Here is a 27,888-nt window from a genome sequence, read left to right on the forward strand (position 1 = left end):
GCAATTTGACTCTACTGACCCCACCCACAATGAGCACCAAATATAGAATCTAACCACACAAATTTTAGTATATATTGATGGACAAGCCAAATAACTTTCTTGTACACCAAGAAAGCTTGTGCATTTTGAAGCAGTAGAGACATCACAGTCCTGCCTTTATGTATTCTAATGACTCAAGACAAAAGCTCATACCGGTAAATTCACTGTGATTACATTGGAATGAAGTGAAAATAACTACTACCAGATGCAAGTGTGCATTTTTCACACTGTGTTTGCAATGAGGTGGCTTTTCCACCAGGTAAATTTATTCATATTCAGACTGACTACTGTTTTTCTTTTCCATTAAATTAAAAAAAAAAAGTTGCCACCTTTGCAAAACCAGCACAAACATAAATGACTGATAATAAATGTATGACCAATGCTACACTGGCAAAAAAGTATTCTAGACCAGTGTTTCTCAACCACTGGGCTGCAAAACGCCATCTAGTGGGCTGCGATTTTTTTTCGAAGTTGAAGCTAATTTTTACATGTCGTCGGGTACAATTGCTGGGTTGCAGCCGACGTGACATCCGCCTCGTTAAGCTATGGTCACACTACAGCTCACGATGCTTTGCGATGGGTTATCAATGAAAATGAGGCATTTTGGTGGCGATGCATGGCAAGATACATGTGAGCTAAAAGTTACACAGCAGGTGAACATTCGACTGCCGTGCCTTTGCACACTTGAGTCTGGTGCAGCTCGAGTGGCTGCGCTCATTCACGCAGCGCCTTGTGCGCGCACTTGGGACCCAGTCGTTGTGAGAAATACCTGATACTGATATGAGCGCAATCAGCACGCATAGATACAGAGTCTTTTCATAGAGACTTCGAGGTATTATCATGGTCATGTTTGTTTCTAGCTATCTTTATAAAGCTGTTTAAATAATCTGCTTTCCTTTGCATTTTGTTTTTGTAAATATCACACCTACTAATAAAACACTCGGGTGGCACGGTGGTGTAGTGGTTAGCACGGTCACCTCACAGCAAGAAGGTTCCGGGTTCAAGCCCAGTGGCCGAAGGGGCCTTTCTATGTGGAGTTTGCATGTTCTCCCAGTGTCTGTGTGGGTTTCCTCCGGGTGCTCTGGTTTCCCCCACAGTCTAAAGACATGCAGGTTAGGTGAATTGGTGGCTCTAAATTGACCATAGACATGAATGGTTGTCTATGTGTCAGCCCTGCAATAACCTGGCAACTTGTCCAGGGTGTACCCAGCCTCTCGCCCATAGTCAGCTGGGATAGGCTCCAGCTTGCCCGCGACCCTGCACAGGATAAGCAGTTACAGATAATGGATGAATGGATGGATAATAAACACTCTTGCTGCACTTGGTTCCGTCTACTGCCCTCTATCTTGTAGTGTCTTGATCCCCAGATCTTTAACCCAGCCACATATAAAAAGTTGTACGCCTCCATGCTCTTCCAGGTTTTCATCTGTTTGTCCATGTAGAATGATGTCTGCAGCACCAGGTAGTTTGAGATGTCGGGGAAACTCAATGGATGGATAATTTTCCAACTCCTAGGAAAAATCCTTCTGTGTTAGCGTGTAAGGATCTATCCCACAGAGTGGTTTCTATATCCACTTTTTCTGAGTGTACTTCTTGGTTTTAATAACTTGCTTGTTTGCTAAACACAAATATGGCAATAAGTTCTTGTGTTAATCGACCAGACTCCACTTTTGGATCATTAATCCCCTTTGCCTGAGAATGCCCTGCATGTTGTGGTTTTATGTTGGCTTCTGGTACATCCATGCAGTTTAAATACAATATCTATAATTAAAAACAGTTTGATTTTTAGTGCATTTATTTCATTCCTGGGGTCCCATCTGTAACAGGGAGTGATGTGTTCCATTAATACATTTTACAATAGGTTATTATATTCTAATAGAATAGATGAGCCAAAATAACTGGGGATCTTTTTTTTTAATGGGCCCCAACTTGGTACAAGAATGAATAGGTGGGCCAAAAAGTAGAAAAGGTTGAGAACTCCTGTTCAAGACCATTATGGAGTACCAACACTAACCAGTTTTCCCCCATTAGAGTTAATATTTACTTAAATTTTAAAGACGTCTCATGTCACTTTTAAACCTACTGAAATGGTCTGCTTTGCTTACCAGCCTTCTGGATTTTTTATTTTATATTTGGGCTCACCCTTCCTAGAATCCAATTTGGTTTTGTTGTTGCATTTTTTGTTTTAAAACATACGGGCCACTGCGCTTTGAAACCATAGCTAGTCTGCCATCTCTCTGTGGAGCAAAATTCACTGTTCGTGATCCTTTCAAAACCCATCTAAAACTTCTTTACCCATATGTCATACGTGGAAGCTTTGCACAAAATATCCCTAATCTTTTGTTGCCTTAGTGGCCACCCATGAAATGGCTGAGGCCAGTTCGGGTTCATTACAACCAAACGAAAATAGTTTCAGTCGAAAGAATTTACAATGTAGACACTTTCATAAAATATCTTCAATTTCACATTAAGATCTATGGCGTACGATGTCGCTGCATTGTTGCCAATTGTTTTTGGAATATCATTAGTAAATAAATAAATGAAGGCGACTCCCTACTTGGCACAGAGGATTCTGGGAAGGATGAGCGAACCCTTTAAGGTCAGCATTTCCAATTTGTAAATTTAAAATTCATAAAAAAAAAAAAAAATCACTGATGAGCTCTGTCTCTCATCAGTGATTTTACTATCACTATGCAATTTCACTATGCAATGTACAAATTGGTAACCGGAGAGGCTGTAGTGTGTCATCTTGTGAAGGTCACTGTAAAATCTACTGAATATGCATAAGAGACGTAGAAGTGTGTGAAGAATAATTCTACTCACTTTCCATATATAAATCAGGCTGTAGAACACCATCAGTGTGGATTTTCTTATAAAACACAACACTGCTCTTTAGACTGGTTAGACAGTGCAAGGAATACTCCTTTGATTTTCATCACATACTTTATACATAATGTTACTGACAATAAATAGTAACAGTTTTACATTTCTCAAAAAGTAGTGAGGTAAGAGCACTGATCAGTATTATATTTAAGTAAAGACTTAAGTAAGGAACAAAACGTGCTACTATAGGAAAATAATCAATGATGAAGTGGTGTGATACAACAATTATTTTCCTATAACGGCACAGTATTTTCATTCCTCTTACACCACAGCAATTTACCAAAAACAGCAATTATTTTACTAATTAAAGAATGACACATTGCCCATTTCATCTTTACATTTCATGTCGTGGAACATCCTTGAAACAAGTTCCTGTTATCACTTACATTAGAGCAGCTATACACAATCGTTCCTTCACCAGCTTCTTTTTTCCCCCCCTCTCACTTGAAGTTAAGTTGAACTCAACACCAATTACGACAACGATGCCTCTATGGCTACGTTTACACTAGACCGTATCTGTCTCGTTTTCTTCGCGGATGCACTGTCCGTTTACATTAACCCCCCTGAAAAAGCGGGGAAACGGGAATCCGCCAGCGTCCACGTATTCAATCCAGATCGTATCAGCTCCGGTGCTGTGTAAACATTGAGAATACGCGAATACGCTGTGCTGAGCTCTAGCTGGCGTCTCATTGGACAATGTCACTGTGACATCCACCTTCCTGATTCGCTGGCGTTGGTCATGTGACGCGACTGCTGAAAAACGGCGCAGACTTCCGCCTTGTATCACCTTTCATTAAAGAGTATAAAAGTATGAAAATACTGCAAATACTGATGCAAATACTGCCCATTGTGTAGTTATGATTGTCTTTAGGCTTGCCATCCTTCCACTTGCAAGTAATAAGTGATATGCGCTGGGATCACACACACAGCGGCTCAGTCCCGAATCGTGGCTTGTTCACTACACTCGCGCGCTCTGTGAGCTGCGCAGGGCCGGAGTGCGCACCCTCCAGAGGGCACTCGCTGTTCAGGGCGGAGTGATTTGGAGCGCAGGATGCCTGCGGAGCCGAGCGTATCCGCGTATTGGTGTTGCTGTGTGCACGGCTAACGGTTTTAGTGTAAACGCGAATCGTTTTAAGAACGTTAATCTGATGATCCGCTGATTCGACGTAATGTAAACGTAGCCTATGACCAACAAGTCTACTCCTTCTTGCTTCTAATGTGTATAGCAGTAATATCCTTAAAATACATTTCAAACATAAAGGAAGCTATTGAAGAAGAACTCTCAGATAGTTAACCTTGCTGTGACCTTGGCCCTGTTTAGATCAACTGCAAAATCTGACAGATGGACACATGGATGGGCTGATGGAAAAAATTGTACACGGCGACAAAAACGGGCCTCGACTTCCTAACCATGAAGGTTTAAGTAGCATCTTTTTTTATGACAATCAGGAAAGAAGCTACTGCAGACAAAGTACTTCAGACGTTTGACCTTGATTCTGTTTGGGTCAAATCCAAAACTGAGTCAATTCATTTTGCTGGTTACAAGGATAATTTCTTACAAATCCTACAAACATTCAACCACTCGTTCGAGATATCACACTTACAAGAATCTCAGATGGAAAGACAACTCAAAAACATTCACTCAGTGGCAGTGCCGTGAAAAAACGCAGCTCATCACTTTACTGAGAAGCTGCAAAGTTTTCGATCCTGAAGACTTTCCTGTGGTGAAAAACCTCTGACACTCAAAAATGTAAAATAAATGTCTCATAGAAAGCATCAACAAATCAACGATTGTACAATGTTTTTTTCTTTGCTAATTAACACCACATTTTTATTAGTCTGTGAACAAGCTGTTACCATAGAAACAGTAACATTATGGAGCTGTGCTTTGTCATGTAACTGAAACTACTGTCAGAGCTGCTGTTATAGAAAATCAATCAATCAAATCAATCAATGCCTTCTGACCAATCATATTCAAGAAGTTAACTATTTTACCATTGTGTAAGAAGTTAAACTATTTTATCAATCAATTAGCATCGATGGGTGTTTTCTTACTGTAGCTTACACAATATACGTTTTCTGGTTTGTTTGTAGGCATTATGGTCTTTTTCTAGACAACCTCAATATCTTCATCTCTATCAAAGCTTGATAAAGCCATTTTGTTTGTGCAGATGTTCTCGTGTCCGACACCACCTGTTCAAAGGACAGCACAAGATCCTCCTTTTGTTCTACAAAACCATAAACATTCAAGAACCTTACCTAAAAGCATCAACCAGGCTTAAGAGCAGACAGAAGCTGTCAGGTAGCACAGCAGCCAGAAGCCTTGTTACTGACTGACATGTATCTCAGCATCACAGCACAAATACTAATCTAGCTTTTAAATGAAAGCTCCTATCTGAGCGATTTAATGCTAATGCAACCCATGAATGTATCCGTGATGGTCTGTCAAACACATAATCTAATCTAATTATCAGTGACAGGAGCTTGACGGGTCAAGGTCAAAAGTCATTTTTCCTCAGTCAATCTTCTTCCCAATTCCACATGCAATCTGTTTCCATTGAAACTGAAGGAAAAGCATAAACCAGAGGTTCTCAACCTTTTCTGCTTTGAGGCCCAGCTATTCATACTTATAACGAGTCAGGGCCCATTAAAAAATTTCCCAATTATTTTGGCTCATCTATTATATTAGAATCTAATAATCTATTGTAAAGTGTATTAACGGAATGTAAAATTACTCCCCTGTTACAGATGGGAGCCCAGAAATTAAATAAATGCAATAAAAACCAAACTGTTTTTAATTGTAGGCATCATATTTAAAACTGTATGGATGTGCCAGAAGCCAACATAAAACCATGCATGCAGGACATTCTCAGGCAAAAGGGATTAATGATCCCAAAGTGGAGTCTGATCCATTAACACAATAACTCATTGCCGTGTTTGTGTACAGAAAACAAGCAAGTTATTCAGACCATGAAGTACACGCAAAAGAAATGGATAAAGAAACCACTCAATGGGATAGAGCCTTACACGCTAACAAAGAAGGATTTTTCCAAGGAGTTGGAAAATTCTCCATCTGTTGAGTTCCCCGATATCTCAAACTACCTGGTGCTGTAGACATCATTCTACATGGACACACCGATGAAAACCTGGAAGAGCATGGAGGTGAATAACTTTTTTATATGCGGCTGGGTTAAAGATCTGGTGATCAGGACATTACAAGATAGACGGCGGTAGACTGATCTAAGTGCAGGAAGAGTATTTATTAGCAGGCGTGATTTATTTATTTACAAAAGCAAAACAGAAAGCAGAGAGTATTTAAACAGCGTTATAAACATGGCTAGAAACAAATGTGACCGTGATAATGATAATGCTTCGCAAAGCCTCTGTGAAAACAGCTTCCGTATCTTGAGCGCAATCAGCATGCGCAATCAGTATCAGGTGTTTCCCATAACGATTGGGTCCAAAGCGCGCACACAACGTGCTCCATGAGTGCGCGCACGGCCGCTCAAGCTGCGCCAAGCTCAAGTGTGCAAAGGTGTGACAGTCAAGTGTTCATCTATTGTGTGACCACAACTTTTAGCTCACGTGTATATCGCCACAAAAATGCTTCATTTTCATTGATAACCCATTGCAATGCATCACGAGCTATCATGTGACCATAGCTTAAATGAGGCCGATGCGACGTCAGATGCAACTCAGCAGTTGTACCCTACTACGAGTAAATAATTAACTTCAACTTGGAAAAAAAAATTTACAGCCCACTAGATGTCGCTTCATGGCCCACTAATGAGCCGTGGCCCAGTGGTTGAGAAACGCTGGTGTAAACAATTATCCTGGTACTCGAGTCAATAATTTGAGTTTTATGGCATGCAAACAAAATATTAAGATTCTCAAAGGATTGACTTCTCAGTGACAATGTAAGTGAGGGGTTTTTTTTTTTTGAAAATGTGATGTCTGGCAGTTTTGATTTTCAAAAAAAAGCAGCACTGTTGTGACATGTAGGATAGACGTGTAGCTCAAGAACGGGCCATTTTTGCGCATTGAATATTTCTCTAAATTACATCTGTCCTACACAAGCATGTGTTCTGCAACCGACAGGAGGAGCGTGCAATTTCAGGAGAAAAAGACTTGATTATGCTACATTTCCACTCTCATAAGAATATCTGTTCATCAACTCTTACAGATGTATGAATAAACTAATATGAATAAAAAATGGTCATGTAAATGAACCCTAGTATATAATGTTGGTCTTTCCAGTATACCATGGTAACCAATCAAATCTTCACTACAGTAGGCTACTACAGATACTACAGATGCGTGCGTGTCCGTTTCTACTTTCCCATGACCTGCTTAGCCTTCCCACCCGCTCAGTCTGGGATCCAACATGACACACATCACAGCAGCTATGAGCTCGTACACAGCCACTCATACACATGCTGATGTGCTCACACAGTGGTGTGTATGTGAGGGAGAGAGAAAAGAAAATGGATTACGGAAACACGCCGACAGAACAACGTGTAGGAGGACAGTCTTGACTAGATTAAAAGTGGAACCTTGGAAGAAGGAAAAGAAAATGATGATCATGGAAACCTCCAAGATTAGCAAATGAGATTAGCTTTTTTAGACAAAAAGCCGTTTCAGCACAAAGAACAGCTTCCTCATGGCTTTGTTAGATGGACCCACAGGTTAAGCTATGTACGTTAGTGACAGATTGGGTTTTGAACTCGTGACCTTCTGAATGGACTGTGGTTTAGGACTGCATGTGCATGTTCATATTATTCAGGAAGCCCTAAGACTTCACAATTTAAGCATCTCCCTACAGTATTAAACCCCTTGCATTTACTCTTGTAGATGCTGGCACCAGCCTGAGGGGAATTGAAGAAGTAGGTCACACGCACACAAAAATGTGCCTGCCATCAGCAGCTGAAGCACTGATGGTGACATCTTGCATGTAAGCATGTTATGTAGTCCGTTAGACATACAATTCAGATTTATGATGCGGAGTTAATGCCCAATACCAGTAAAGCTAAAGGAAGCGACCACTGTATCATCAGCGATCTCCGCATTCTGGGGTGGGGGGTAAACCCATTTCAGATAGCCAAAGGATACCCCCCCCCCCCCCCCCCCTACATTTTTTTCTGGATTTTCTCCCTAATTTTGTCATGGCCAGGTCCCACCCACCAGACACCTCTCCCAATCACATGACAGCTACCAGGTTATCACATGCTTCCTCATAAGCTCACAGACATCAGTGATTAGTTACTGCTACTTGTGACTGACAGGGTAGAGAGAGTATGCCACCCCAAATTCAAATGTTTGTTTGAGCGATCAGAGAACACCACAGCTCATAGCTGAAATGTTAGCTTTTTGTCAAAGGGTGCAAACATGATGCCTCATCACCAGAGATATTATCAGGAGTCCATGATTACATAAAGTTGCTCCTCTCAGGGATTCAAGTACTCACTTGTTTTTCCATAATCTGTATTAATGCACATAATTAGCTTCACATACTTTTGAGCTCAATTATGTTAGCTGTTGCTTGTTAGCTCAGTTAATTGACTTCCATCAAGCAGAACATAGGACTGGGCAAGCATGCTGACTTGCCTGGTAGGCTGGCTAATGAATTTATGAGTTAACATACAATATATGGACAAATATTTCAAACTTATATGTGCTTTTTAAACATCTTATTCCAGACATATTCCTTCTTTGCTATTATAAAAAATTTCCCAATCAGCCATAAAAGAGTATTAGTGAGGTTGGGCACTGATGAGCAAAGATTAGCACGCTTTTATCTCTCATATCTTTGGGCGGCACGGTGGTGTAGTGGTTAGCACGGTCGCCTCACAGCAAGAAGGTTTTGGGTTCGAATCCAGCGGCCGGCGAGGGCCTTTCTGTGTGGAGTTTGCATGTTCTCCCCGTGTCTGTATTGGTTTCCTCTGGGTGCTCTGGTTTCCCCCACAGTCCAAAGACATGCGGTTAGGTTAATATGGGCCGGTCTTGGGTTGAGGTGCCCTTGGGCGAGGCACCTAACTCCCAACTGCTCCCCGGGCACTGTTAGCATGACTGCCCACTGCTCTGGGTATGCGTGTGTGCTCACTGCTTCAGATGGGCTAAATGCAGAGAGGAAATTTCACAAGTGTGTGATGAATAAAGTTGTGCTTTCTTTCTTTGCTTTCCATCCTCATTCCTCATGTGCACTCAGTGTTCCAGTTCATCCCAAAGATGTTCAATGGGGTTGAGGTCAGGGCTCTGTGCAGGATACTAGTTCTTCCACTCCAACCTTGTCACACCATGTCTTCAAGGAGGAACAGGTTTAGGCCCCTTAGTTCCAGTGAAGGGAAATTTTAATGCTACAGGATACAAAGATGTCCAATACAACTGTGTGCTTCCAACTTTGTGGCAACAGTTTGGAGAAGGAACACACATGGGAGGGATAGTCAGGGTGTCCACATACCTTAGACCATACAGTGAGGAACATGCATGATGCACATATGCTCAACAGAACATGACAGATTCAGCTAGTGAAAAATTACTTTAGTGTCTGTTATATTCAGGTGTTTGCAGCAGTGGGTACTCTGCAGCAACTTCCTCCAAAACCTTGTGTTTGTCTCTGTTCATCCCATTTTGACTTGTTTTACTTCATCATCACTTTAATCATTCGGTGCTTGGACAGGATCCTATCTCAGTTCGAAGTTACTCTGGATAAAAAGTTGGGGTTCCCCCCCAATTGGGGCACCAGTCTATTGTCAGACACCACACACACACAAACGTTTACACACATTCACACCAAGGGGCAATTTAGAGACACCAGTGGAAGAAACCCATATACATGTAGGTTAAAACTATTAAAATGGAACACTGAAACTAGACTGATTTAAACAAGCAGTTTCCATGACTCTTTATTGATAGTACCTTATGCCGCTTTTCCACTACAAACGCGGCTGAGTCGGGCTGAGCCGTGCCGTGCTGAGTCAGGCTGAGCGGGGCTATTGGAGTTGCATTTCAACTACAACCGCGCTGAACCGTGCTGGCTGGAAGTGGGTGGACACATTGGGTGGAGTTAGCGAAAGTGGGTGGACGTCACGTGATGTCGTTAAGCAGCGCAAACAGTGACATCAGTGATCTTTTAAGCGGTAGTCTCATGACCCGGATAGTAAACAATAAACATGGAGGACATGGAGTCGTTAGTGTTGCTGGTCTTGGTGCTGTGGCTTGTTGTCACCGACAACGCCAACAGATACTGGCAAGAGCGTATAGATGAGGCGAGGCGCATAAGGCTTCAGAAATTCTCGTAATTCGGAATTATTCTTCTTCCGGGTTTACGGTGTTTACAGATCCCAGCGTGCTCGCGGGGCGTGTGTGGGCATGTGAGGACACTCCTCCTCACCAATCAGTGCACAGGGAAGTGTCTGCTCACGCCCCCAACCTCACTCGGCTCGCTTTGGCTCGCTTCAGCCCCACTCCAAAACGGTGCGAGTTTTAGGGGCTAAGCAGGGCTGAAGCGAGCTGAGTCGTGCTGTTTTTTGGTAGTCGAAACGCGAGCCGTGTCGGGCTGAAGTGAGCTGAAGCGAGCTGAAGTGAGCTGAAAAAGTGTAGTGGAAAAGGGCCATTACTGACCTAATACCCAGGACATATTTGCACATTTATACCATTTTTTTTTTGTTTAACTATGCACAAATGCTTATATAAAAGCTGAAAGGAATGTACGAGTGATGAGTTGAAAGCTTTCCTCTCTAGTTTGATGTGCATGTGTGTATTCAACTGAGGACCACTATTCACTCCAATCTGTTAACAGTTCCTCTCTCTCTCACACACACTGCAGCACACTTCTCCCTCACATCTCTATCCTCCTTCATCAGATCTCTAAACCCTCTTTCCATCTCGCTCTCTGAAGACGCTGAGAACAGACCGTTTCATCTCCAGCACTGCATTTCCCTAAATAGGAACACGAAGCCTTGGTTCCCAGTGTGGTTTTCACTGCAACCCAACAAACAAAACTCCAAGAGATCATTGCATTCACAAAGACTTCACTGCATCACAAAAGTCAGGGGAAAGCACGCCAGACCACACACACACGCGCGCGCGCACCCCCCCCCCATCTCTCCCATTCTCTGCCACACTCCCACTGACTGAGAGCATGTGCAGACAAAGAGCCATGCCTTTGTATTGCATGTACATGTTCAATGCTGAGAGCCACTAAGCAAATGGAAAGAATGCAGCCAGTTGTCCCCGGTGCACCAAAAACACACTGGCCTGCATTGTTGCCTCCCTGCTGCGTCTCTCTGGGGCTACTAATGGCCGCGCGTTTGCTGCTGGTCCTCTCTCTGGATACCAAATTGGCTACAGGATGTTGCTCCAGCTGTTTCCTGTTTTTGGAGGAGGGGAGACATATTTTTGCCCAGTTTTCCCAGTCTTCCCATCACAAGAGGAAAACCTTATATGCAGCAATATTTCATTTTCATATTTTAAAACCTGCTGAACATTTGATCACAGTTTATAAATAAAATCAGTACATTTGCGTGTACCGGTTCTTTCCAAAACATTTGGGACACGGCAGATGATCGGATCAGTTCTAGCACACAGTGCATGTGGTATCGGTTTACTCACAATGGCTCCAAAGTTTGTCAGAGGGCATAAACATGGCGTGGAGGAAGTGAAGACAGTTTGGAGCGATTGAAGTGGGAACATAGTGATACATCGTCAAACTGATCACTGGTGCACGCGGCGGCCACATGTCTGGTGTTTTCCGTGAGTTCGCTATGGTCGATGTGACAGCACACACATTGACTGGTGTCAGGGTGAATCTGCTCACAGCCTCAGGATCAATGGAACTGTCAGAGCGTCAAGCAAAGTCAGTGCACACACAAACATGTATTCAAAATGTCTATTATATTAGTCAGGTCAAGTTGCTGGTGCAAAGTCCTGAGGTGACCAGACATTTCAACTCTTCTATGGAGATTCCTGTTTAAACTTTAGTGCTACATTTTTCAAAAAATTACTACCCAACTTTCATAGTACATGCATTAATCAAGAAGGGCAAGGCAGGCTTCAAATCTGGCCCAATTAAGGAACCTTCAAGATTAAATGTTCTTGTGCTGCTTTTCAAGAACACTGAGCTCTGTGAACTCGCATATGTGGAAGAGAGCAGACTGTGACAGAATTTACCCTGATGAGAGGTTGATTAATGGTGACATCCAGGGGAGTCTAATACTCATGCCTGCAAAATGCAAGTTCTGGTCAAACACATTTAAACAGGCCATCTGTGATGTATGATCTATAACACTCCCTCTTCTCAATTAGCAATGATCCATAAACATGGTAATGCATGTGCTCCACAGGACTGTCACATTTTTGCTGTGTTCACATATATACACCGGTACACTAGTGGAGGTAGAGGTGTATATCGATACAAAGTATATCGGTACAGTTTAGTGCATCTGTCCACACTAGCGAGAAATGTTTGCGGTTTTCTTTCACGGTAGTTGAAATGCGCGTGCGCGAAATGTTTCTGTGGTTACCGAGTAACTTCCTTCCGAGAATATGGCGGATGAAACAACATGTGTGTGCTTTTTGTTGTCAATGTACAGTCTGTATTTCTGGTGGTCATTTATTCAGTCGAATAGTATAAAACACGCGAGGCAGTTGAGAAAGAAACAAAGAAAACGAATCTCCGTTCTTCACTATTTTATTCAGCGAAGACATCGATTGAGGTGTGCGACTTTGCGCATGCACATTAGGCCATTATTAAAAAATGTTCTGTTTCTGGTCCACCGGCCGGGTGAGTGCTGTTTGTGTGGTTTAAATTTTTTTTTAACGCCGGGGTTTCGACATTTTTTTCCAGTTCGTAAATCTAAAATCAAACTTGACATTTACGCATTCCGCACAGAATATAGAATCGAATCAGCTCTGCGCATGCGCCGTGCGACACAAAAAAATGGCAGCCACCACGAAGGAAGGAGATCCGGAGTTTTCAAACATTTGCTTAAGTGTGAAATCGCAAAATGGTATTCTAGCGAACAATAAAATAGTAAAGATTCAGAAAAACAAATCATTCAGTGATCATTTTAACCCTTTGGTGACTGACCCCTTGAAAATGGTTCCTCCAGGAATGATGACGTTTCAGTTGTCAAGACAACGGAAAAACTAAAATACAAAAACAGAAAGATACGTCACAATGCTCTTGTGCACAAAACAAAATGCTCTTGTATTTGTATTTTAGTTTTTCCGTTGTCTTGACAACTGAAACGTCATGGTTCCTGGAGGAACCATTTTCAAGGGGTCAGTCACCAAAGGGTTTTAATAGTGTAATTTCATCCGAACTAGGCCTAACGGTCGATTTAGAACTACAAAAAGTCCATGTGTCGGACCATCACAAACCGTTACTGGAAAATTCGTTTGATCTTGATCCATCCAAGACGTTACAAACAGCTTTTGAATTTTGTTATGCGAAATTCATTACCTACTTTGTTAATGACCCTGACAGATCTGTAGGAGAACCTAATAGATCTATTCAAAATGAGAACGGAACTGAACAAAAAAATGCGTTTACAGAACTAATGCAGGTTGGCTGGACAGAATTAAAAACTGTGTCTGTAGCAAATAAAGTTTTTGTACAAGTTTCAGTTGATTAAACTGTCATATAATAAGTACTGAAAGAAAACGCAAACAGCATTGCGATTTCTTATCCATCCATATATATATATATATATATATATATATATATATATATATATAAATAAAAATCCCTCCCTCCCTACTGAAAATATATTTGTATCGATACAGAACCGCTTCATCTGTCCACACTACAGCGAAGCGCTACAGTACCGATACTGTACCGGTACGAAACCCATACATTTGTGGGTTTCGTACCGATACAGTTACACCACTACAGTACCGGTATAGTTGCTAGTGTGGACAGGTGTTGCGGTACGAAAGTAGTATCGTATCGGTACAAAATCCCTAGTGTGGACAGGGTATATGACTTCCTGCATCAACTACCCAGGAGAACAACAACAACGAGTTGAGGTAGGTGTGAATATCTGAGCCTCTAATCCTGTCCTGCATTTCAGACTTGGTGAGCCATTACCGTCCAACCCTACCCCACCCAAGTGCACACACAGGAAGACCAGAGTCAAGCAAACATGACGGTTGTCCGTTTCTGTGCTCAGTCAGCTCCCAAGTTAATTAGTGGATGTGTTAAAACTGGGAAATCACCAAACCGTGTAACATCTGAGAGCTGTAAAAAAAAATAATAATAATAAAAAAAAAAACTACGCAAATACACACTGATGGTGTGATAAAGGACAGGCCTCATCATTCTGCTGTGTTTATGAGACACTGATGTGTGTTGAACAGGACATATCTGCTCTTCCTCAAACATGTCCCAGACGGAAGAGTGAGAGAGAAAAATGCTGTAGAAGTGGATGTACTTAAGCAGTAGTGAGCTGTAGGAAGTAGAGAATAATATGTATAGAATAAGAGGTTAAAAGTGGAAGTTGAATGGCAGCACCATGGCTACCGACCAAACAGCAGAAGTCTCTCTCTCACACACACACCCACACACACTTCATATTCCTTGTTCAGATAAATGCCTACATAATACCAGTCAAAAGTTTGAACACACCTTCTAATTCAATGTTGTTTCTTTAATTTTTTAATTAAAAGGACACTTCATGTCTTAAAATAACGATGGGTGTCGTTTCTCTTTACTTAGTTGAGCGTACTGTATTTTTATGATTTACTATTTACTGTTTGATGCCCATTTTAGTCTCCAAGTAAAGACTTCTTAGCCAATAGCTTTTGAGACGCACCACACTATACTGAATCTCCAAATACCTCTGAGAAGTGCTACATAACCACGACCTTGTACAAACTCCAGGTTCACAATGAATAAACGCCAGCTGTTTTGTTTTGTTTTTTTCCCCTCAAGCAAGTGATGACTACCAAAGAGAATAGTGTGCAGGAAGACACACAGCCCCGGGGGTGCACCAATGAACTGATGATGCTCTGCTACTGTGCAGCAAGACCCACCACTGTTCGGCAGGACTTGTATGGTTTTAGAGAGCAACTGGATGATCAAGAAGATCTACACAAACATGAATCTTCAAAATATATCTGTACAGACAAATAAATGGCTCAAACAGTAGTGTTTTTCCACTTCCTCTAAAGTCAAATTGGTCTCTGCTCCATTTTCCGCCTTCCACTATTCTCCAAAAACAAACCTGCAGCACAAACAGGAAGGAAGAAGTGAGCGACAGAGACAGACAGGGTTAGAGAGAAAGAGATAATATGAACACCATCTCTGCATTTATCGTTGGTTTCCGTCATCTCTTTCCCCTGCTGTTCACTGCCGTTATATGCGTAAAGTCATCAATGTCATTTGACTGCACACACTGCTGAAGCACTACAGGTAACATTGACACAGTCCAGAAGCTACAAAAACCATAGTAAAGACTCACTCAGACATCTCCACCCCTCCAAATAGAGTTCAGTTCATGGAGTTCAGATATACCCAAGACACAACTCATCACATTTGTACAGACTTTCAGTGGTGCAGCTTGGATACGCACGTCCTCAGCAGCACTACTACTCCTTGATATTCAGTTGTGCGACAGCTTAACAAATTAAAATAAGCAAAAATTATATTTTAACAGGAATTTCTTCTATATTTTGCTACGTAATAATGTATGAGAAATGCAGGAACAGAATCACACCTGCTTGCTTACTGCTGTTTATGGGAGTATACATTCTTGGAGGCATCTCTCCATATTTACATGCCTGACTTGGAAGGTTGTAGCCACAAAGTACCTTATTACATCCTCACATTTCAATGAAACCAGCAACTGCATACCAAAACACCAAATGTACACAAACCCACGCACACATTCCCTCGCTCGGGAGGCAGTTTACACAACAACATGGCTAATACACCAGCATGGACTCTCTCATATTCTCGATTGGCTAACACATCACTCCCAGTCCAAACTTTCCTCTTCTTCCTGAACTTCGAACATCTCTGGATTAACAGATAACTTTCAGGTCACACCACATCCTAGCTGAGTTCATGGGAGTCTTTTTTAGCTTGTTAGTTTCAGATCTACCTCTCCAAAGTAAACAGATCATACACTTGCATGTATGCTCTGGCCCCATCGCAATGTGGCGTGGCGATGTAGCTTACAGCAGGTTATGGTCGCTGAACTGTTAGTTGTCCAGGTGGTGCTCTGAAAACAGTGTGGGCTTTATAGATAATTGGGCTAATTTTGAGGGCACTGCTGGCCTGTTAGGGTGGGATGGATACCATCCCACTCAGGAAGGTGCTGTTCTCATTTCCTGCAGCATAGGTTATAGTCTCAGAACAGGGCTAGTTAATTTCTGACAATCCAAAGCCAAGGCCAGGGAGCAGACGAACAGGCTAAACCGACTGTCTGCTTTATAAATTTAAAATAATGTATGCAGCCTCGAAAAATAGGTCTACCCAGTTAATTCCGTTACTTATTATTTACAGGCCCCCGGGGCCATATTCTGAGCTTCTTTCTGAATTTGCAGATTTTATATCAGATCTGGTTATTTCCTTAGACAAAGCTTTAGTTGTCAGAGATTTTAATATTCACTTCGATAACCCAGAAGACCCTTTGAAAACAGCGTTTGTGTCCATTTTAGATTCAGTCGGGGTTAATCAGAGTGTCATAGGACCGACCCATAATGGTGGTCACACCCTCAATCTAATACTAAAATTCGGGTTAAATGTAGGGGTGGGCGATATATCAAGATTTGCAATATATCGATATGTTTTATGAACACGAAAAAGATTTTGGCATATCGTATATATCGAGATAATGCTCTAAATTAATATGATTTCGCCACTGTGCTTAATTTCCTTCACTGTGCTATGGTGCTGCCCGCCCCGCCTCCTTCTTGTGTTTGTACCCCCTCCCCTCGCGTGTAGGCGGCGTGTTAACTCATTCAACATGGCGGCGCCCACAGAAAGCCCGGAGGCGGCAGAACTCGTACCAAAAAAAAAGGACAAATGGCTCCATTATATGGAGATATTTTGGTTTTAAACCGTCGGACGAACAACAGAAAGAGGTCTACTGCCGGGAATGCAAGAAATTGGTGGCAACCAAAGCGTCAAGCACCACGAACCTGTTCAACCATTTACAGGTACGCCACAAACTTTTGTACGAGGAGTGTGCCAGGCTGAGAGTTAATGCGGTGAGATGAGTTTGAGTTTTGTTTTTAAGGAAAAGGAAGGCAATATGTATTATTTCTATAAGTCAAATTAATATTTATGAAATGAGGTGTTTTTTTTTTTGTTACTTAAATGTTTAAGACGCACTTTATAAGAATTGCCTACCCTCAGGTTTTATGTTTGTAATTAAAATAAGGCAATATACTACTTCCTTGGTTTGATAATTCATGTTAAAAATGGTGCACAAGCACTTTGTTACTAGTACCTGTCTACCTCTAGGCACTTGGCTGCCTACCTGTTTGCATTTCAATAAAAAAAAAAAAAAAAACACCTTGCTGAATTTGGTGTGTCTGTTTTTTGGGGGTTGTTTTTCCTGCATAGATATCGAGATATATATCGTATATCGAGATATAGCAAAAATATATCGAGATTTTTTTTTCTCCATATCGCCCAGCCCTAGTTAAATGTAGAAAATATAGTCATACTTCCACAGTCTGAAGTTATCTCAGATCATTATCTCATCTCATTCAAACTATGAGTAATAATATATGCATATCACCACGCTACTGTATTAAACATACATTCACATCAACTACTGCACAGAGGTTTATAAATGATCTCCCAGAGTTATCAACTTTGATCAGGTCACTGTCAGCCCCTGCAGAACTTGATCAGGCAACTGAATGCTTAGAGTCAACGTTCCGCCATACCTTAGATAATGTAGCTCCTCTAAAAAGGAAAATGGTCAGAGACAAAAAAAAAAAAAAATTAGCACCCTGGTATAATGATGACACTCGCACATTAAAACAGACCACTCGAAAATTGGAACGTAAATGTGGTCAAGCAAAATTGGTAGCGTTCAAATTAGCATGGAAGGATAGCTCTTAGTGCTGCGATATCAACAAATTAGCATGGAAGGAAAAGCTCTTAGTGCTGCGACATCAACATATCTCTCCTCCCTAATAGAGGATAACAAAAATAATCCTAGATTCCTATTTAATACTGTAGCAAAATTAACCAGGAATAAGTCCACGATAGACACATGCATACCTGCAGTATGTAGTAGCAACGACTTCATGAATTTCTTTAATGACAAAATTGAGAATATCCGACAAAAAATTCAAACTACTAATTCAAGGTCAGACAATGTAAGTGACCCTGCAGTTAACAATATAACCATCAGATCAGCAATCAGAATGTTTTACTCCCCTTAGAGAAACTGAATTACTTTCATTAATCTCAGCATCAAAAGCCTCAACTTGCGTACTAGATCCCTTACCTACACGTCTATTCAAACCAGGGCAGGAATTTCACGAGGGCCCTCTCAATTTGGCCTTGTGCCCTTGGAAAAAAAATATCTGCCGTAAGGCCACAGTGGCGTAAGGCCCTGCGGTTTTGTAGTCTGCCTCATGACTGCCAATAGGCTTTAACATCGCCTGCGTCAGTGGTGGATCGGACTCGAGCCTGGCATGAACCGCTCCGACGCGCTATAATGACACCAATCTATCACCAGCCAACCAGGAGACTTAATCAAACGCATCCCCTGCCCACTTGTGTCCGCGTCTGAGACGTTGAATTTTCACAGAAGGAGGGAAGAAGTTGACTGAGGTAAGACTGTGTGATAAATTAACGAACGAATAAGATAGGAATTTCAAAATATAGGGCTCAAGTTTGTTACCGTTAAATAAGCATTGCTTGTACAGTAACGTTATGTTGTTACAACGTTGACCCACTTTTAACGTGACGAGTACCGACTGTAGCCGGTAACAAATGCTAATTAGCTTGCTGTCAAGTTTTTCCTTTGTCGAGCTTTAAGTGTAAGGTCATGAATGTTACTACTGCTTGTTCCTGCCATAATATGATACGTGATATGTGCTGTTGTCTGTTCATAGCCACTTTTTTAATCTATGCAGTTAGCATTGTTTTGTTACTAGTATTGTATGTTTCTTTTTGCTGTTTAACCGAAGTGTAACTGCTGCCATCTTGACGAGATCACCATCGCAAGAGATTTTCTCATTGTTTTTTGGCGTCATTACAACATTAACTTTTATTAATTTTCATATACATTCTAGTATATGTTTCATTTACAGTCAAACATTTTGATGTACTCCAGGCTCAATTTTGATTAATCAAAAATCTGCGTAGTAGTACAGTCTGAAGATGCTCTTGCACATTCGGTGTCAATTGAACAAAAATTATGGGAGGATATAGGTTTAATAAGTTTTACAATTTTTGAAGTGAGTGATGGATTGATAAGATGTGTTCAATATTTTCTTATCTTCAGACATAATAGTGTAGATGTTTCCAGGGCTCGAAATTAACTTTTTTTCCTTTGTGTCCCCCAGTGGTCCCGAATTCTGTGTTGTATTGTCCCGAATGGAAGCAATAGTGTCCCCATTTTTTTCCTCTCTGAAATAACCAGTGGTTAATATTATCATATGAAGTTACTATTATATTTGTAACTATGCGATTTTGAACCCTTTATATCATTTTTACAATAAGTCACAAAACACAAGTGACACATGTCCTATATGTGGCCTTGGGGAGAAAAGCGAAGCGTTGACTATATTGAACCTTAAACAAAGCCTAAGAGCAATTATTGACTACGCCACCAGGGGACTTTCACCCCAGGAAGATTAACCAGAAAACACTTCACTATGTTGACACGCAAGGTTCGTTTGACTAAAGACACCAGAGACCAAAGTTATGAAAATACAAAAAGGCCATTTTATTTTGTTACAATGTTTACAAAATAATTCTTTCCTTTACTTCACAATCACTTTCATTCACACTCCAAAGGACTAACTGACATGCATGTGGGGCAAGGGTAAGGGAAAATCAATATTAACAGGGCCGAGGACTACCAGCAGGGGGCAAGATACCAGGAGACGGAGAAAGGATCCAAGGAGGCACACCATGCAAGCCCATGTGTCACACTCACTACAAACCAAATCAAAATAAATCAAATAAAATCAAAAACATAAAAGGAGAATTCCACACAGGCACACGTGAACACACGCGGACAATAGGAAAACACCACCACCTAAGGGATCAGCTGCCACCCCGCCTTGGGCACACAGTACCTGAAAAGTAAATAAACAGAAAAAAAGGTAGAAGAGAGAAAATCAAACAAAGAAATAACACAGCTAAATCACAAACTAACCAATTAAAATGCACAGCCACACACGATGTAAACTAAGGGAGGGGAACTACGTGGACCACTGATGGGCCACAGCTTGCAATAGCCTCCCACCAATACTGGCACACAATCGACAACCAAAGGCTGCTTGCTACGGCAGAAAAGGTTGGCAGACGTGGTTGCTAACCACACACAAATTCACATAAAATAAGCTCTCGTGAGCATTAAACCAAATAAACAAAATAAAAAAAATAAAAAAAAGGCATTAACATAAATCAGGCCCAATAAGATAGCCCACTGGCTATCCACAGCTATAGAAAAAGAGCCTCCTGCCAACAGGTGAAGCCTGAGCAGGACTAAAACAAAAATACCCAATTTAACAGAAGAAAATATCCCTCATACCACACTCCAAACACACATACACGCACACTGATTATAGATGAATGATAATCAGGCACACAAGCAGTCTCACACACACACAGCAAAAGTTAAAACTAGTGTTAAAGTGCTGTAGTGGTTTCGCAGCCCTCCTCATGCAGGCAGCTGCACCAATCAAAGAAAGCAGCACTTAGTAGAAACGCGCTGGCAAGAACAGCAGCAAACCCGGACCAAAACCGGCAACACCACACGATCCAAAACTCCTAGCCTAATCCCAGCGAGGCTCACAGAATTCCATGGGTCATCTGCACTTAATACAGACGCTAATAGAACATTCGGAAGTCGCTGCACACAAAATGCACAGCTGGACAAGACCAGGGGAAAGCCAAACAGTGGATACATGGCCACAGGTAAACAGGAAGGGGTGTGACAAGAAACAGCAAGGGAGGGGGTCGTCACACCTCCAGAGTTCAAAATCACTCTACCATAAATAGGCTCGTGACGCACGCCATTGATTAATTGGACTGGCCCCTCCCAATGCAGCCAGACCCCAAGGAAACTGCGGAGCAAGAGGTAATTCCACCTGCTACATATACATCATCTACTTCAAAATTACAGTTATTGCATTTTCAGTTTATTAAACTTTGGCGATCTCACTGTATGAATAGATACCCATTTATTTAAAGGGGCCAACTAGCTCATTCAGAAAATGTTTCAACTCACTACATCTGCAGTACACTTTAGTTGAAAATAAGATCCCTTTTATGTTCATTTCATCTACTTGTACCTTGAATATCTGTTGGCATTTATAAGCCCAACTTATCATTTTCACCATTACCGTTATCCATTTTTATGTAATATACCTGTTGCCCCATTCAGAGATGTTTTGAAAGCCATCAGCCATACCATCAATAGATGCAATGCCCTTGAGCAAGGCACCTACCCCAACATTGCTACAGGGACTGTAACACTGTAAAAAACCGTAAAGTCACTTTGGATAAAAGTGTCATATCATATAAGTGCAAACAAAGCAATGTAATCCAAGTTTTTTTTATTGTAACCTTTAGTCATAGAAATCATTTACATTATTTACAGTGCTTAATTTCATTTTCTTTGACCTAGATAAATTTCCCATTCATTTCTATGGAATTATTTGAAAAACTACACACATTTTCAAACATCCGCTGCTCTGGCATGCCTTCACCTAGAGACATGATTCAAACTTTAAAACGTAGAGAAACTTCTCCTCTGTGGATCTGGCATTCAACTTTTTGCTAGGTTCTATACTTTTGGATCAGTCCCAGCTCAAACACCATGTGGGTACCTGGAGAAATTCCGGCTTTATAATGGGTGTTTATTGCGTTACACACCAATGGAGCTCGTTAAGTTAGAGTGTAGAGAGCTTGGAAAAATAGCTCAAACTTTCTCATTTAAACTGTTTTCAGCCCCAATTTTCACTCTACACACACAATTTTCTCAAAAGTAGTAGTCACACTTGTCCTGATTCACACAATGTGTCTACCTACACGATAGGACTTGCAGTTTTTGAATGAGAAGCCTGAAAGTGAGGAGAGGACAGGCGCGCAGCCCCATAGACTGCCATTATAAACGTGGCTGTGCTTTGACTGTTAAATCAGAAAAGCCACTCGTTTTTAACTCGCTCTAGTGTCCTCAATTTTTACACTACAGACAAAAAAAAAGTACATCAGTGTGTTCAGGAGACCCTTGTGGCACTCAGTGTGAAATAAGTTTGTGAATATCTCCTTCCGTTTTCGTGTAAACCCCCGTTGTTTGGAGGGAGCGCTCTGACGGAAAGCTGCCCTTTTTGTGTGCCCCTCCCCCACCCGCACGCTGAGCAGAGAGAGACAAAAATACAGTCCAGCTCAGCTCCGGCAACTGTGACTGCTACGCGCACTGCATCACTCTCACGATTTCCCCCGGGGGAATTGTCGTCTCTAGATCTATTTTTTTCCATTGTCCCGGGATTGTCCCAGATATGATAATTTTGTGTCCCGATGACATTTTTTATGGTCCCCGGGACATCGGGACACCGTTAGTTTCGAGCGCTGGATGTTTCTTTACCTGCTTGATAGTTTCGACTGAGACTCCAATCTTCCTCAGAAGAGTAATTAGTCCTTAAATTAAATTCATTATAGACATTAACTTAAAATCATTGTTTTATTTTATGGCCTTCGTGCCCTCAAAAAATTGACAGCACAAAAGGCCAAGTGGCCTTGCCCCTAAAATGACGAAATTCCAGGCCTGATTCAAACAGATAATACCTGAAGTAACTGAACTGCTTCTAAAAATAATAAATTCTTCTCTTAGGATTGGCTATGTACCCAAATCCTTTAAACTAGCAGTTATCAAACCCCTGATTAAAAAACCTGACCTTGATCCCTGTCAGCTGTCCAATTATCAGCCAATATCAAACCTCCCCTTCACCTCCAAGATCCTTGAAAAAGCTGTGGCACAGCAATTATGCTCATATTTACATAGGAATAACATCCATGAAATGCATCAGTCAGGATTTAGACCTCATCATAGCACAGAGACAGCTTTGGTTAAAGTAATAAACGACTTACTGTTGGCGTCTGATCAGGGCTGTGTCTCGCTGCTTGTGTTGCTTGACCTTAGTGCAGCATTTGACACCATTGATCATTCCATTCTTCTGGACAGACTAGAAAATGTTGTGGGAGTTAAAGGAACGGCCCTCTCCTGGCTCAGGTCATATTTAACTGATCGCTATCAGTATGTTGACGTAAATGATGATTTTTTGAGACATACTGAGGTAAAGTTTGGTGTTCCACAAGGTTCTGTCTTGGGTCCACTGCTTTTTTCTTTATATATATATATATATATATATATATATATATATATATATATATATATAAAACCTCTAGGTGATATTATTCGTAAACATTGTATTAGTTCCCAATGTTATGCTGATGACACACAGTTGTATGTTTCTGCAAAACCTGATGAAAGACACCAGCTTAATAGAATTGAGGAATGTGTAAAGGACATTAGACACTGGATGCTTATTAGCTTATTAACTGGATGCTTAACTCTGACAAGACTGAAGTACTTGTACTAGGACCACATGCAGCTAGAAGTAAGTTTTCTGATTACACAGTAACTCTGGATGGCCTTTCTGTTTCTTCACGTGCAGCAGTAAAAGACCTTGGAGTGATTATTGACCCCAGTCTTTCATTCGAAACTCACATTGATAACATTACCAGGATAGCTTTCCTTCATCTCAGAAATATAGCTAAAATAAGAAATTTAATGTCACTACATGATGCGGAAAAACTAGTTCATGCTTTCGTTACCTCCACATTGGATTATTGTAACACCTTACTGTCTGGATGTTCCAATAAGTGCATAAACAAGCTCCAGTTAGTTCAAAATGCAGCAGCAAGAGTCCTTACTAGAACTAGAAAATATGACCACATCACCCCTGTCTTATCCACACTGCATTGGCTCCCAATCAAATTTCGTATTGATTATAAAATACTACTATTGACCTTTAAAGCACTGAATGGTCTCGCACCACAGTACCTGAGTGAACTTCTGGTCCTCTATGACCTGCCACGCCTACTTAGATCAAAAGGTGCAGGCTATCTGCTGGTACCTCGTATAGTGAAGGCTACATCAGGGGGCAGAGCCTTTTCTTACAAAGCCCCACAGTTATGGAACAGCCTTCCAAGTAGTGTTCGGGAATCAGACAGTCTCAGGATTTATGTCTAGGCTGAAAACATCTGTTTAGTCAAGCCTTTTGTTAATGGTGTTTATGAGGTAAAGGAGTAGACCTGGAGGGTCCTCAGACATAGTGTTTTGGTAAATTAGGATGTATGGATGCTGTCAGTCCCCACTCGCTTGCTCACTCGAGTTTTGTTGATGGTGTAGTGGCTGGCTGCTTTATGTCCCGGGGCTCCCTCATGCCTGTGTTACCTTCTGGCTCTCCCCTTTTAGTTATGCTGTCATAGTTAGTTTTGCCGGAGTCCCTGCTTGTACTCAGTGTAATATGTATACTGTTCCTACTTATTCAGTTGATATTGCATTTGCATGTCAATCACGCTATTTTTTTCTTTTATCCAACACTCACTGAAAAATCATGTCAGATTTCTACCTTGTGATGTTGGGGCATATTTTGAAGGAAAATCAGTGTTTTGGGCTGGTTTGCTGCCATGATGCACTCAGGCAGACCAGAAATACCCTTGGAAAATCTCCAATCACAACAAATGCCCTCAATCACTTTGCTGCTGCACTGGTACCATGATGTTTCAGTGCACAGGCGAGCACCCTTGCACTGACGTCACATTTACATTAGCAACCGTCACTACCCTATGCCTGGGGTACAAGTGAACTTTGTTCACATACTGAAGCCAAGCGAAAATGCCTGGTGTCTGTTGCCTGAAGAAAACTACAGCTAAAAAAGCTCTGCTACCAGATTACTTGGATAATCTTAGTCAGAAAGAAGCAAAGGATAGATAAACACGGAAATTAGAGTTCATTAGCAGTTATGATCCATACAAAATGCCTCGAAACAACTGGAGTGACAGTGCAGATTTGTGGCCTAGTGTTAACATGTTGGAAATAGCTTCCTTTTCCCAGAGTCCCGACAAGGAAGAACAGTTAAAAAAAAATAAATAAAAATTAAAACACTACAAAAGGCAAGAAAACCTTTGTGAAAAGACTTTTTGCTGACATCAGCTTTTGGGAACAGAATGTTGCAAAAGCCAAAGCATTTACTCTCAAAGGACTCCGATCTGAACTGTGGATCTGATAGTATTCCCAGACTTCCATGTCTCAGCAGCCCCAAGGACATCTAGTTACAGAGCTATTTGCACTCCATCATTTATACAGCGATGCTTATTGTTGTTAAAATATCATCTGAAGTGTTTGTTTGTTTTTGTAAAATAGCAATATCTTGCTCTACGCTTTCAAACAATATTGTAAGGTTTTATTTTAATTTTATCTAATAGTGAATGGTACAATAATTATACAATTAATACAATAATTACATGCACTAGTAGCAGAGCAAACATGTTTATTCTAAGTTGCTTTTGGTGTTTGAAGTAATAAGTAGGCCTAAGCATAAAGGGCATTTGTGCAGTAAATACAGTCTGCAGGGGGTGTCATTTTTTTCTAGCTGCAACAGAACTCATTTAAACTTTTGGTTAGTGGTGGTCTGGCAGTGGTACAGGGTCTAAAGGCCAATTTATGCTGACAACCCAGTCCTCGCAGATGGCGTCGCAGATGGCGTCTGCGAAGCCCCCCCCTCTTCGCAGACGCTCTGCGCGCACCTCCCAAAAATTGTGACCACCGCAGACAGCCTCGCAGACAGCGTCGCAGACAAGAGGGCTCTGATTAGTCAACTCTACATCCGCTGTACACGCACTTCCGCTTCCCTACTTTCCCGGTTTGTTTTGTTTTCACGACCGCTATTTTTAAAAACACGAGCGAAGATGGAGCAGCATGAAGAGCAGTTGATCAAGGAAGTACGTACAGTACATCTATACGACTCCAGTTCTAGTCATTATAAGTAACCGGAGGATAAACACTCCACTAACCACACCCACCAACTACTACTAGCGATTTCGCGACTTCGCGCCCCCTTGCGTTGTGGCGGTGAATAACATCACGCATGCCTATTACTCCCCGCTCAACGATAAATTACAACTGTCTGCGAAAAGCTATCTGCGAAAGCCTTGTCGCAAGAGCATGCAGAGGCCTTAACCCGCTCATACTCTTCCCCCGCGTGCCTACGTACTCTCCACCCTACAGGGCCTGCAGCCACCCAAAAGTTAAAGGAGATACACAATACCTTTATTCTGAAGTACATTTCTGAGTGGATAGTATCTCCATCCTTGATTATATATATAAATTTTTTTTTTTGAGAGGTATATTGACCGCAAAGCTGGCATTCGAGCTGCCTCAGTGAGCCAGCCAGCCAGCCCTGAGTGCGTCACATCACAGTGGTAACCGGTTTTTGACAGCTATAGACCAAAGTCATATCAATAAAAATTTATGGTGAAATTAAGAAATACCGTTACCGACTTGCTCAACTAAGATTGATTTGACTTCATTAATTGTGGGCTGACTCATTAAAACAGGATAGGTGTTATAACTTATGCAACATGCATGTACATGCATGCATTTTCACTGATAAAACGCAAAAGGTGAATTAAATAATCAGATGAACTGAGACAAATCACATTCTGGAGCAAATTAAATGATCTTATACCAGTAACTTAAATACACAATACAAGTTAGATATATTAATCTAAATGCAGGTAAACAACGAGTGTTGTTTTTGTTGTTTTGTATCCAAATGAGAGTCGCGTCTTACCCGTCTGTGTTCTCGTTTCTTGAAAGCCGATCTTGTGGCCGATTGTTTTGAAACAATCAGTTTCAGTTGAAACAAGCTTTCAGTTGTTCATTCAGTTCTCTGTTCATTCGCTTCTTCCACATAAGGACAAGATATTGCTGCTGAGGCAAGCATATCCAGTAGAGAAATCAGACAGCTGGTCCACTCATTCTCCATTTTCTCCATACTGAGTACTCTGCCATTACTGTTTGGCTCAGGCAATTACTAAAACCCAGGACGGGACATCACCGGTTTTAGCAACAACCGTGGGGAGATCACTGCCCAAGTGATAATATGTCCCAGTCCGTTCCTTCCCAGGTTTTACCAAAAACCCTCAGTTCACACTCCGGGAGAACTGGTGCAACTGAACTTTCCTTTTTTAAAAAAATTAATAAATACTTTCCTTTAATTGTTGGTACTGCACCCTCTTTCAGTACGGGCTTATAGCTAATGCTCTTCAACAGATCAGAGGTTTCATACGAGTCTTCAGTAAAATGTGCAGAGGAGAGACCACTTGGTAGGCGCGCAATGTGCCCATGAATTTCTCGCAAAACGCATCCAAATCTTTGCAGTTTGAACATTCTTGGGCCATGAATTCAACGTAAATCCACCTTCTTTTGTGTTGCTGCACCCACCATGTCTACATGGCATGGCGATAAATTAGCTCAAACTGGAAGCTCAAAGTTGCAGTTAGCTCTGTATTTTAGTATTGACCCATCCCACGTGACGTCACGACAAATGCGGCTGCCATTTTGGACATGAACTACCAGTAGTCTACCACAGCCAACAACGAGGAATGACGGCGAAGCATCGAAAGGAATATAGCCATCAAAGAAAGTTTTTACTTTCAGCAAGACTTCCATCATGCCATTATATTGTTGTGCT

General features: G+C 41.4%; 1 protein-coding gene across 7 annotated transcripts in view; it reads right to left on the minus strand.

Annotated features, from left to right (window-relative positions):
- The window catches only part of agap1 (ArfGAP with GTPase domain, ankyrin repeat and PH domain 1), a 322,009-nt gene that overhangs the window by 153,246 nt on the left and 140,875 nt on the right, over positions 1–27,888 (minus strand). The window lies entirely within an intron of this gene.

Source organism: Neoarius graeffei, chromosome 4 (genome assembly GCF_027579695.1).
Source record: "Neoarius graeffei isolate fNeoGra1 chromosome 4, fNeoGra1.pri, whole genome shotgun sequence".
Classification (NCBI taxonomy): domain Eukaryota; kingdom Metazoa; phylum Chordata; class Actinopteri; order Siluriformes; family Ariidae; genus Neoarius; species Neoarius graeffei.